Genomic DNA, 9380 nt, shown 5'->3' with positions numbered 1-9380 from the left:
AAAAAAAAGGCATTGCAATTTTTTCTTGTTTTTTCCTTTTCTTCACACTGGTATCATATTTGGGTTTGTGTGTATGTTTACCAACATTTTTAAATCGATAACAATCATGTATTAATGACCACTGGACTGAAGTACCTATCACAAAGTAGACTAGGAAGGAAAGGAGAATTTCTACTCCTCTCTGAATCTGCCCAGACCAGCCATGCAAACCAAGCACTGAGTTCTGGATCTGAGGTTCAGTTTCAGTGGTGAAATCCTAACTGAATTGAAGTCATTGCAAAACTCTCAAGATTTCACCCCAGGAATCTAAACAATAGGGGAAAGAAAATTAGGACTCCAGTTCTGCAAATACTTACACATGTGAGTTGTCCCGTATGATTCAATACAGCTGCTCAGGTGCATCATGTTAAGCTGATGCACAAGTGTCTTCAGGATCAGGCATTCAATGCAAGAAGAATGAAGAGCAGATCTACAACTGATCTATCTGAAAGTACACCGGTTCTCTGACTTCTAGCCCATTTGCAAACAAATTCTTTTCTATCCTCTCTGATGTTCCATTACTGGCAGCAATCACATTTGTCACTTGTGTTCTAAATACTAATCACATTTTGAAACTATCTGAAGAAAATCAAGCATAATTGCTATTTTATTGTTTGCCTTTTCTTCTTTGAAGGCTATTGAAATTGACCCCTTCTCCTACTCCCTAGTGAGCAATATAAAGGCTGTTAAAAATATATGCTAATGGCAGACGTCAGTCTGAAATAGCGAGTTGAAAGGCACTGTTCCCATTCAACTGGGATTCAACTGGCTACAACTGGATTGCACAGATCAGTTTTCAGTGAGTAACACGTACTTTTAGACTAAACTCAGTGATCTAAATTCAGGTGAAATAAGATCCAGAAGGAAAATAGTCGTGTGGAGAAGGCACTGACTCGAGGTTCTGGGATGGAGTCATTGTGTGGCTCTGCCACTGACTTCCTGCATGAACTCGGACTCATCCGATTTTCACTAGTGATTTTCAGTGCCACAGTCTTTGGGTGCCCAACTTGGGGCTCCTCAGAGGGGATTATAAATGATCCCCTGGTAGATCACTTGTCCCTTGTATGCAGTCAGAGTGTGTAAGTGTACATTTAGACACATTTTAGTTTGCTAGCTACACACTTTGAATTGTTTGATGATGATGATGATGATATTGATATTTAAAGTTATGGTTCAAAAGAAAGACTTCTTGAAATGCCAAAGTGTAACTTCTCTAACACCTATGTATCTGCGGTATTTCTAATGCACCCACCTCTATAGTATCTAATCACCCATAAGCACAACAGTTTAAAAACAACAAATGAAGGTAACTATTGGATGCCTTTGATATTTATGGTTTGCAAAAGTTCCACGGAAGCAGGTGGATACTGTGAGCATCACCCACGAAATATGCACAAATGACAACCAAGCAATCTTTTTACTTGGGGGGAGAAAAAACAACCAGCCTGCTCAGTAACAAGATACATTGGAAGCCCCAGAAATGAGTATTTAATTCAAATAAGAGGTAATAAAATAGGCAAATGGCAGTCAAAATGAAAGCAAAGATAGGAGTAGACTGATGAATAGAATATTCCATAGAGTGCATAAAGAAAAGAGGAGGGAGGTATTTTGCATCCATCAAGGCAGAAATTATTCAGTTTAAATTTGCAAATTAAATTCAGCTACCATTTAAAAGAGGGATAGTTCCCTATTGTCAGTGCACCTTGGTGGGTCACAGCTGAGGATGCCAGATTCAGGACAAACTGCTGAGAAATAGGGTAGATTCACCCCAAACTGAAGGTTATTCTATCATAAGATTACACCAAGCCAGTAACAACTTCTGTGTCACCACACTAGTTAACAAGAAGTCAAAAATACAGTCTCCTTAGGCTAGTTTCACCATGCAGACACTGGACTCTATGATGAGTGGTTACTGAAAACCCATTTCATCAAAGAAAGGGTTCTTCTGATCTCAAGAGATCAGTCACACAGCCAGGTCAACGCAGATCCTACCCACGCTGTTTCCAATCCTTCAGTAACTAAAATCTAAAGGTCTTATTAAGAAAAGAAAAGAAGGAGAGAGTTAAATGGTTAATGGATCATATACATACAATAACTGCAATATTCTTATATCCAGTTTGTAGAAATAATGTTATAGATTGCTGGCTTGTAAAGTCTCTGGTAACTTCCTAAAGATTGGAAGGTCCTCCGTCCATATATGCTCCTTTTAGTTGTAAATCCAGAGTATCAGAGCAGGAAAGAGGCAAAAAGGAGTCATGCCAGGAGTCTTTTATACCCTTGGCCATGTGTCTGGAAATTTTATGTTTCAAACAAACTCACAGCCCAGTTTGTGGAAAATTACTGGAACAAGACGGAGTCCAGGGTCACATGAACATATCACATGTCCTTACATGGCTTGCTGACTCACAGGAGCAGCCATTGCCCATATCCGTGGTAAGACATCCACGGGAAGTAGTACTGGGAAGGATGAGTTTTTTCTATGGCCCACTGGGAGAGTTAACTGTCTTTAATGGGCCATCAAACACATAGCCGTCTGGCTTCAATGTAGATCTTGCCTGATGGTTGTTATCCAAGGAATACAGCACATATGAAGGATGCCAGTACATAGTCAATATTTATTACTTCAGATGCAAAAATGATACATGCATATAAACAGGATAATCATACTTAGCAAATCCTAACTTTTCCATTGACAACTTACATGATGTGCTTTGTCCAAGATTTGTTGCAATTGTCTAACAGTGGCAATCTTAATGATATAAATGGTCATATTTCAAACATACAGCATTACACTCTTTAATTTCAACAGAACTTTAAAAGCCAAATACAATTTAAGAGAGACAAGGTGGCTGAGGTAATGTCTTTTATTGGACCAACTTCTGTTGGTTAGAGAGACAAGCTATATCCTGGGACCAATGTGGCTACAACAACACTGCATAAATTCAATTTAAAGTGTTTTCATTTAAGCTCAGATAATTTCAAAGGATACATGACAACTCAAACTGGTCATTCTTTGACTATTACCTTGATTGAAATGAATTTTATTCCCTTATTTGAGATTGCAAACAGTTGTAGACCCTCAATTCAGGAAAACACTTAAGCAACAACATTCATTCATTAAACCGGTTACCCCGATAACTGGCTAATTGAGTTTCACTTTCAATCCAATTGCTGCTTAAATCACTCAAACTTTTACATTGTTTCAACACTGTTACTTCTGCTCACTGTTTGTCATTCATTATACTTGTCTATATTGTAACAAACTCCATTTTAACTTGTCCCAAACTCCATTTTAAAATGCTCACTCCGTTTGTAAAAGCTTGCTGCAACCTTCATTTTTGCAAAATCCTGCTGTAATCTTATTAGTTTAGTTCAGACGTGTGAATGAGGTATGGATGGATGATGGAATCAACCTCCAGCCACAGCCTGTCCTGATGAAATAAAGTCTAAACACCCAACGGCTGAAGATGCAGATAACAGCCCTGACAAAGTAAGAGGAGTCCACCCTCAAAAGAAAAGAACAAAAGTACAATTGAAGAAACATCAAAACCAGGTCCTAGGCTGACAGTCATGTCTGCAATTGATGGGTGATCAATCACACCGAACCCAGAGGCAGCGTGACACAGCAAGACCTATAGACTCCGGATTCAAACTAAAGCCTACAAAAAGGATGGGTGAGATGGAAGATTTTGAAGGGTAACATTTTGCTGCCAACATGGAAGGGCATCGGTGCATGCCCAACAGAGACCCCAGCCCTTCCTTGTGCCTGGTTTTCCTGGCCTGTTAGCCACCACAAGCTACGAACCCAGCCACGAACTCAAGCTACATTCAGGACTGGTAACTATACAGCAGCTGCAGAACCTGTGTGTGTGTATGAATGAATGTGTGAATGACTGTGAAACTGAATGAAATGTTATAGCTATAACTGACTGCCCACTATGATTCTTTTTGTATTCACAATAAATGTGACATTTTGTCTTATCCCCTCTAATAAGATCCAGCTCGTTTTTATTTTATTGGTATAACAAATCTACTGTGGGGGCTGCTGTGATACAAGTAGCCAATGCAATCACTCACGTTCCGTTATCAAGGGTAGTGACTCTTTTTAGGTTTTAGGTGCATCATATTTCTGTCCTTTGTCACTGATGAAGAAGTCTTGCAGCTGTACATTCCAGTCCGGTCGGCGCTGTAACACCCCATAGCACTTCTGTGGTTGACACATGTAACAGCGCCAGGGCTCTTGCTCTTTTGCCTTGGCTGAGGTACCTTGCCCTACCAGGACCTCCAAGCATTCGACACAGAAGCACCTGCAGCAGCTGGCATTGCTACACAGCAGCAGCTCCTGAGTGCCTCCGCAGCAGATGGTGCAGTAGGACTGCTAGCCATCCTTGTCCAGGGTGTATGGCTCCACCACTTCCGCTGCAACTCTGCTCTCCTGTGAGCCTGGACGTTTCTGCCTCAGGCTGCTCTCCCAGCTGGCAGCACTGCATGGTCACACCTACCCCAGCCTACCCCTTGCTCCCATGGCTCACGAAGCCTGGACAGTAGTAAGGAGCAGTTCAACTATAGGCTGAGCAAGTGCAGAATGGGAGTAGAATGTGCCTTTGGATGTTTAAAAGCCTCTGGATGTTTAAAAGCTCGCTGGCGCTGCTGGTCAGACCTCAGCACAGCCAACATTCCCATTGTTATTACTGCTTGCTGTGTGCTCCATAATATCTGTGAGAGTACGGGGGAGATGTTTATGGCAGGGTGGGAAGTTGAGGCAAATCGCCTGGCATCCAATTTTGAGCAGCCAGACACCAGGGAGATTAGAAGAGCACAGCAAGGCATGCTGCGTATCAGAGAGGCTTTGAAAACCAGTTTCATGACTGGCCAGGCTTCGGTGTGACAGTTGTGTGTGTTTCTCCTTGATGCAACCCTGCCTCCTTTGTTGATTTTAATTCCCTATAAGCTAACCACCCTCCCCACTTCAAAATAAAGTAACTATTGTTTTGAAACCATGCATTCTTTCTTTATTAATATTTTTAAAAATGAGATAACGGACAAGGCCGGGTGGGATGCGGGAGGAGGGAAGGACAAGACCACATTGCTTATTGTAGCCACACTAAAAATCAAACTGTTTGAATTAAAGCCTTCTGTTGCTGGGGCCATCCTCTGGAGTGGAGTGGCTGGGTGCCCAGATCCTCTCTCTCCCCCCACCCCCCATTCTTGGGTGTCTGGGTGAGGAGGCTATGGAACATGGGGAGGAGGGTAGGCGGTTATATAGTGGATGCAGCGGGGGGGTCTGTGCTCTTGTTAGCTTTCCTGCAGCTCCAATAGACACTTCATCATGTCCGTTTGCTCCCCCCATTAGCCTCAGCATCGCGTCCTGCCTCCGCTCTTCGCGCACACTTAATTCTTTCCTGGCCTCTGCCACTGAATGCCTCCACGCATTAAGCTGTGCCCTATTAACGCGGGAGGACTGCATGAGCTCGGAAAACACATCATTGCGAGTGCGTTTTTTCACCTTCCTATCTGTGATAACCTCAGGGACGGCGATAAGGGGAGCGTAGAAACATTCTACACTCTATGATTCTGGGGTCTCTGCATGGTTACCTGTGCTGCTGAGTTCGCCATGCTGATCAAACAGGAAATGAAATTCAAAAGTTCCCAGGGCTTTTCCTGTGTACCTGGCTAGTGCATCGGAGTTCAAAGTGCTGTCCAGAGCGGTCACAATGGAGCACTCTGGGATAGCTCCCAGAGGCCAATACCATCGATTTGTGTCCACACTACCCCAAATTCGACACAGCAAGGTCGATTTTAGCGCTACTCCCCTCGTTGGGGAGGAGTACAGAAGTCGATTTTAAGAGCCCTTTAGGTCGACGGAACGGGGTTGGTTGTGTGGACGCAGTCATTTTTAAATCGACCTAAGGCGGCTAAATTCGACCTAACCCCGTAATGTAGACTAGGCCTAAGTGCTTTGCTGAATCGGGGCCTTGGTACCTAGAAAGTAAGTACCTTCGCAAACTGCAAGTCAGGGCAAGATGATATTTCAAAGAGTATGCAGTTTGGGGGAAAAATGAATTTCATAAACAAGGTACCAAGAAATGCAAGATGCACTGATTTTAATAGATGGGATTTTAATTTATAAACAGTTAGTGATGTGTGCGCTTCAGAAGATGCCAGAGCACATATGTAATTAAATAATTACTCCCAGAGATAGACAGCCAGGGATTATGTTGGAATTTGGCTACTATGAACTCTTCAGATTTCACCCCTGAATTTACACATGGTTATAAACCACTAGAATGTTAAGAGCGAAATGTAGTAGGCAGGAAAAATACGAATGGATCATTATGAATGGAGTATTCAGATGCTGTTGAATATCACAATCAGAGAACATATGCAAAAAAATCATTGAGATGATAAACCCACAAATTGCCCTCTTTATACCTGTCAGAGTCAGATATGTAATTAATTCAATTCCTATATAAAAACATGATCTTGCTGGAGACCTGCCTACTCACTGAGGTACTCTCCAGAGTCAAGATGAAGAATATTGGCTAGGGACAGTGCAAGAGAAGCTTAAACTAATAATGTTCCACTAAAGATTTACAAAGGACTTTGATCTATAGGGACATCAGACCAGCACATTTCACCAACACCAAAGGCACTTAAGGAACACAAATTTTAAAGGAAAACACTCTGCTTGCCCTGCACTCTAGCTCTGATCTGAGCTCAGTAGCCCTGATTCTCCTCAGAGAGGTCTAGCAGCCCTTCAGGGGCTCACAGCCCCATTCTTCAATGTGTTATATTAACACTTCTCCATGTGGGAGTGTTTATTATCTGCTGCTAACCATAAAGACAATTGACCAATTTCTACCTTGGAGTTACATCTGTTTAGCTCGCACGGTTACCCTAAGGAATCCAGCTGTCTGGCTGGGAATGGTGCAGAATTTGTCAAAGGAAAATGAAGTCTTAGGACACTTTGGAACACACACACACACACTCATTTTTTATCCTCTCTCTGGACTGTGTATTTTCTAAATGAGACTGTAGGTACAATGAAAAATCCATTTCCAACAATGTCAAGCATGGACTGGTGGCAGGATTTATAGCCATTATATTATCTGAGAGTCTTATGGAAGGATCTCACCATTTTCACTTGGTGTTCCCCAGAAGATCACTCGCCAAGGCACTACAGCTCATCTTATCCATCCTGCCAGGAGTCAAATCCATGTTTGTAGCTTGTCAACACTTTAATGGCACCTTCCCATATTTTGCCTATTTGTGCTGGAGAGGGAAAGGGATTGTCATCTTTCAGTTCCCTTTGTGACACTGAACAGCTTTGGGGATCAGGTTTGTAGTGAAATCAGGAGTATCATATGGTACTAAATAAGAAAGGAAAGGCAATACTAATGCCAGCCATAAATGTATACCGTCGTAGTAGCCTTGTAAAGAATAACGAACTGGGATATCATCTAGAACACTGAAACTTAACAAAACATCAAGGTAAGAAAAATGCACATGGGGGGAAGGAAAATGTGAAGAGCAATACCACTTTCCAACTGCCTCTTGAAATCCTTCTCTAGACTATATTTTATTCAGATACCAGAATCAGTTAACAGGAGCCTCAGAAACAGGAAAACAAGTTCCTAGGAGTAGGAGCAATCAGCAACTAAAAATAAAAAATATCCACTAAAGATCTTAAACCAAAATGTTTAGGCCAGGTTTGAAGGGGTTTCCCCCCCCCCCCGCACATTGTGTTTCCAAGTTTTCTATATAACACAAGTGCTTCACACCATCACAAAACATTCTAGGCTAACAGCCCACTCAATCTGACCTGAAAGTATGTTGCCTAAATCTTTGCTGCTGGCAATTTTCAAAACAATGATTATAACGCAGACTCCTAGCAGGGTAACTACATTTTCCACATCACTCTGAACTTTCCTGTTTTAGGACTCAATCCAAAGCCTAGCAAAGTCAATGGAAAGATTCCCATAGAGTTCTCCGGGCTTTGAATCAGGCTTTTAGAGAATTTCCTTTCTAATAAGCAGCACAGCTGCTTACATTTCATACTAGCTGGGCTTGGAGAACTGTGGCTTTTAAATTGATTGGTGGGACAGATCAATCCTTTGTCATCAGCATCAGGGGATATCTGATTTGGCACCTCTTGGCAGAAGGACACCAAGGTATTTCTTGTTTCATGTGGCTTCACTGATTTTGGTAGAGATCAAATCTCTTGTTTGAAATGAGCACTCAATTCTCGTTCCTCTGCTTAGCATCCTCCACCACCCATAAAATTCAAATTCTAAAGGAACCACAGGTTTGTTTGTTTGTTTGCAGGTGTATCTAATCTCTCATTTTCTAATCCCTACATTTTATTATGACATAACAACAACAACAACATTTAGATAGCACCTTGCATTGGCAAATTGCTGTGCAAACGTTAACAGGAACACTTGGGCCATAACTCTAGTGAAACTGCTAGGGAAGACAAGTCCCTACTGTAAATTCCCTGGTACATGGCTGTGCCTTTGTCTGTCTATAAAGCACTATGCAGACATCTGGTGCTGAAGCAAAGAAACAAAAGAATCACTAAACGATGGTGGGTGTTTTTAGTTAAATACATAGATTGGTTCCTTTGGTGTTTAGCTGAATAATACAGCCACATGAGGGTGTGTGCGCCTAGGCTGGGTCAACTCTAAGTGCATATGTAATGTTATATTAGAAGCAAGAACTCTAATACAACCAGTGTTAAAATCACCTCCAGCCTGTGTATATTGCACATACAGTGAGCTCCATTTTGGATTTTCTTGTCTCTATTTAAAAAACAAAAACAAAAGAACATCTCATGGTGGCTTGCATTTCAACCCAATTCCTTTTGGTTGGAGAGAGTATGTATCACTAGTTTGAAGGCTACAGAATAAGACAGTCCAACTGGCAGTCTCTTCCTCCTGCCTTGATTCCAGCACCTCCTTCAGAATGATGTGATTCGGATGCCTCCCTGTCTTCTCTTCTTTACCTGCCTGAGAAGGTCACTTCTGCAAGCCCATCTCCCGGCAACCTGGAACTGAGCTATTCACTTTAGGGGGGGAGGCAGGGCCTGGTTACTGTCTGATTTCTCCCGGGGTTGACTGTAGGATTAATTTGGCAAACTAATGATACCTAGCTGTTATGCAGAGCATGCAATCCACAGATCTCAAAGCACTTTACCAAGGAAGGTGAGTATGTTTAGCACAGGTGGGGAAATTGAGGCATGACGCAGCAAAGCGACTTGCCTAAATAACCCATTCAAAAAAAGTCAATGTAATTTAAGCAGCGAGATGCCATATTGATGGGCTCTACAGGAGAAGGTAGCT

Source organism: Chelonia mydas, chromosome 9, assembly GCF_015237465.2.
Source record: "Chelonia mydas isolate rCheMyd1 chromosome 9, rCheMyd1.pri.v2, whole genome shotgun sequence".
Taxonomy (NCBI): Eukaryota; Metazoa; Chordata; order Testudines; family Cheloniidae; genus Chelonia; species Chelonia mydas.
This window is presented reverse-complemented; position numbering follows the sequence as displayed.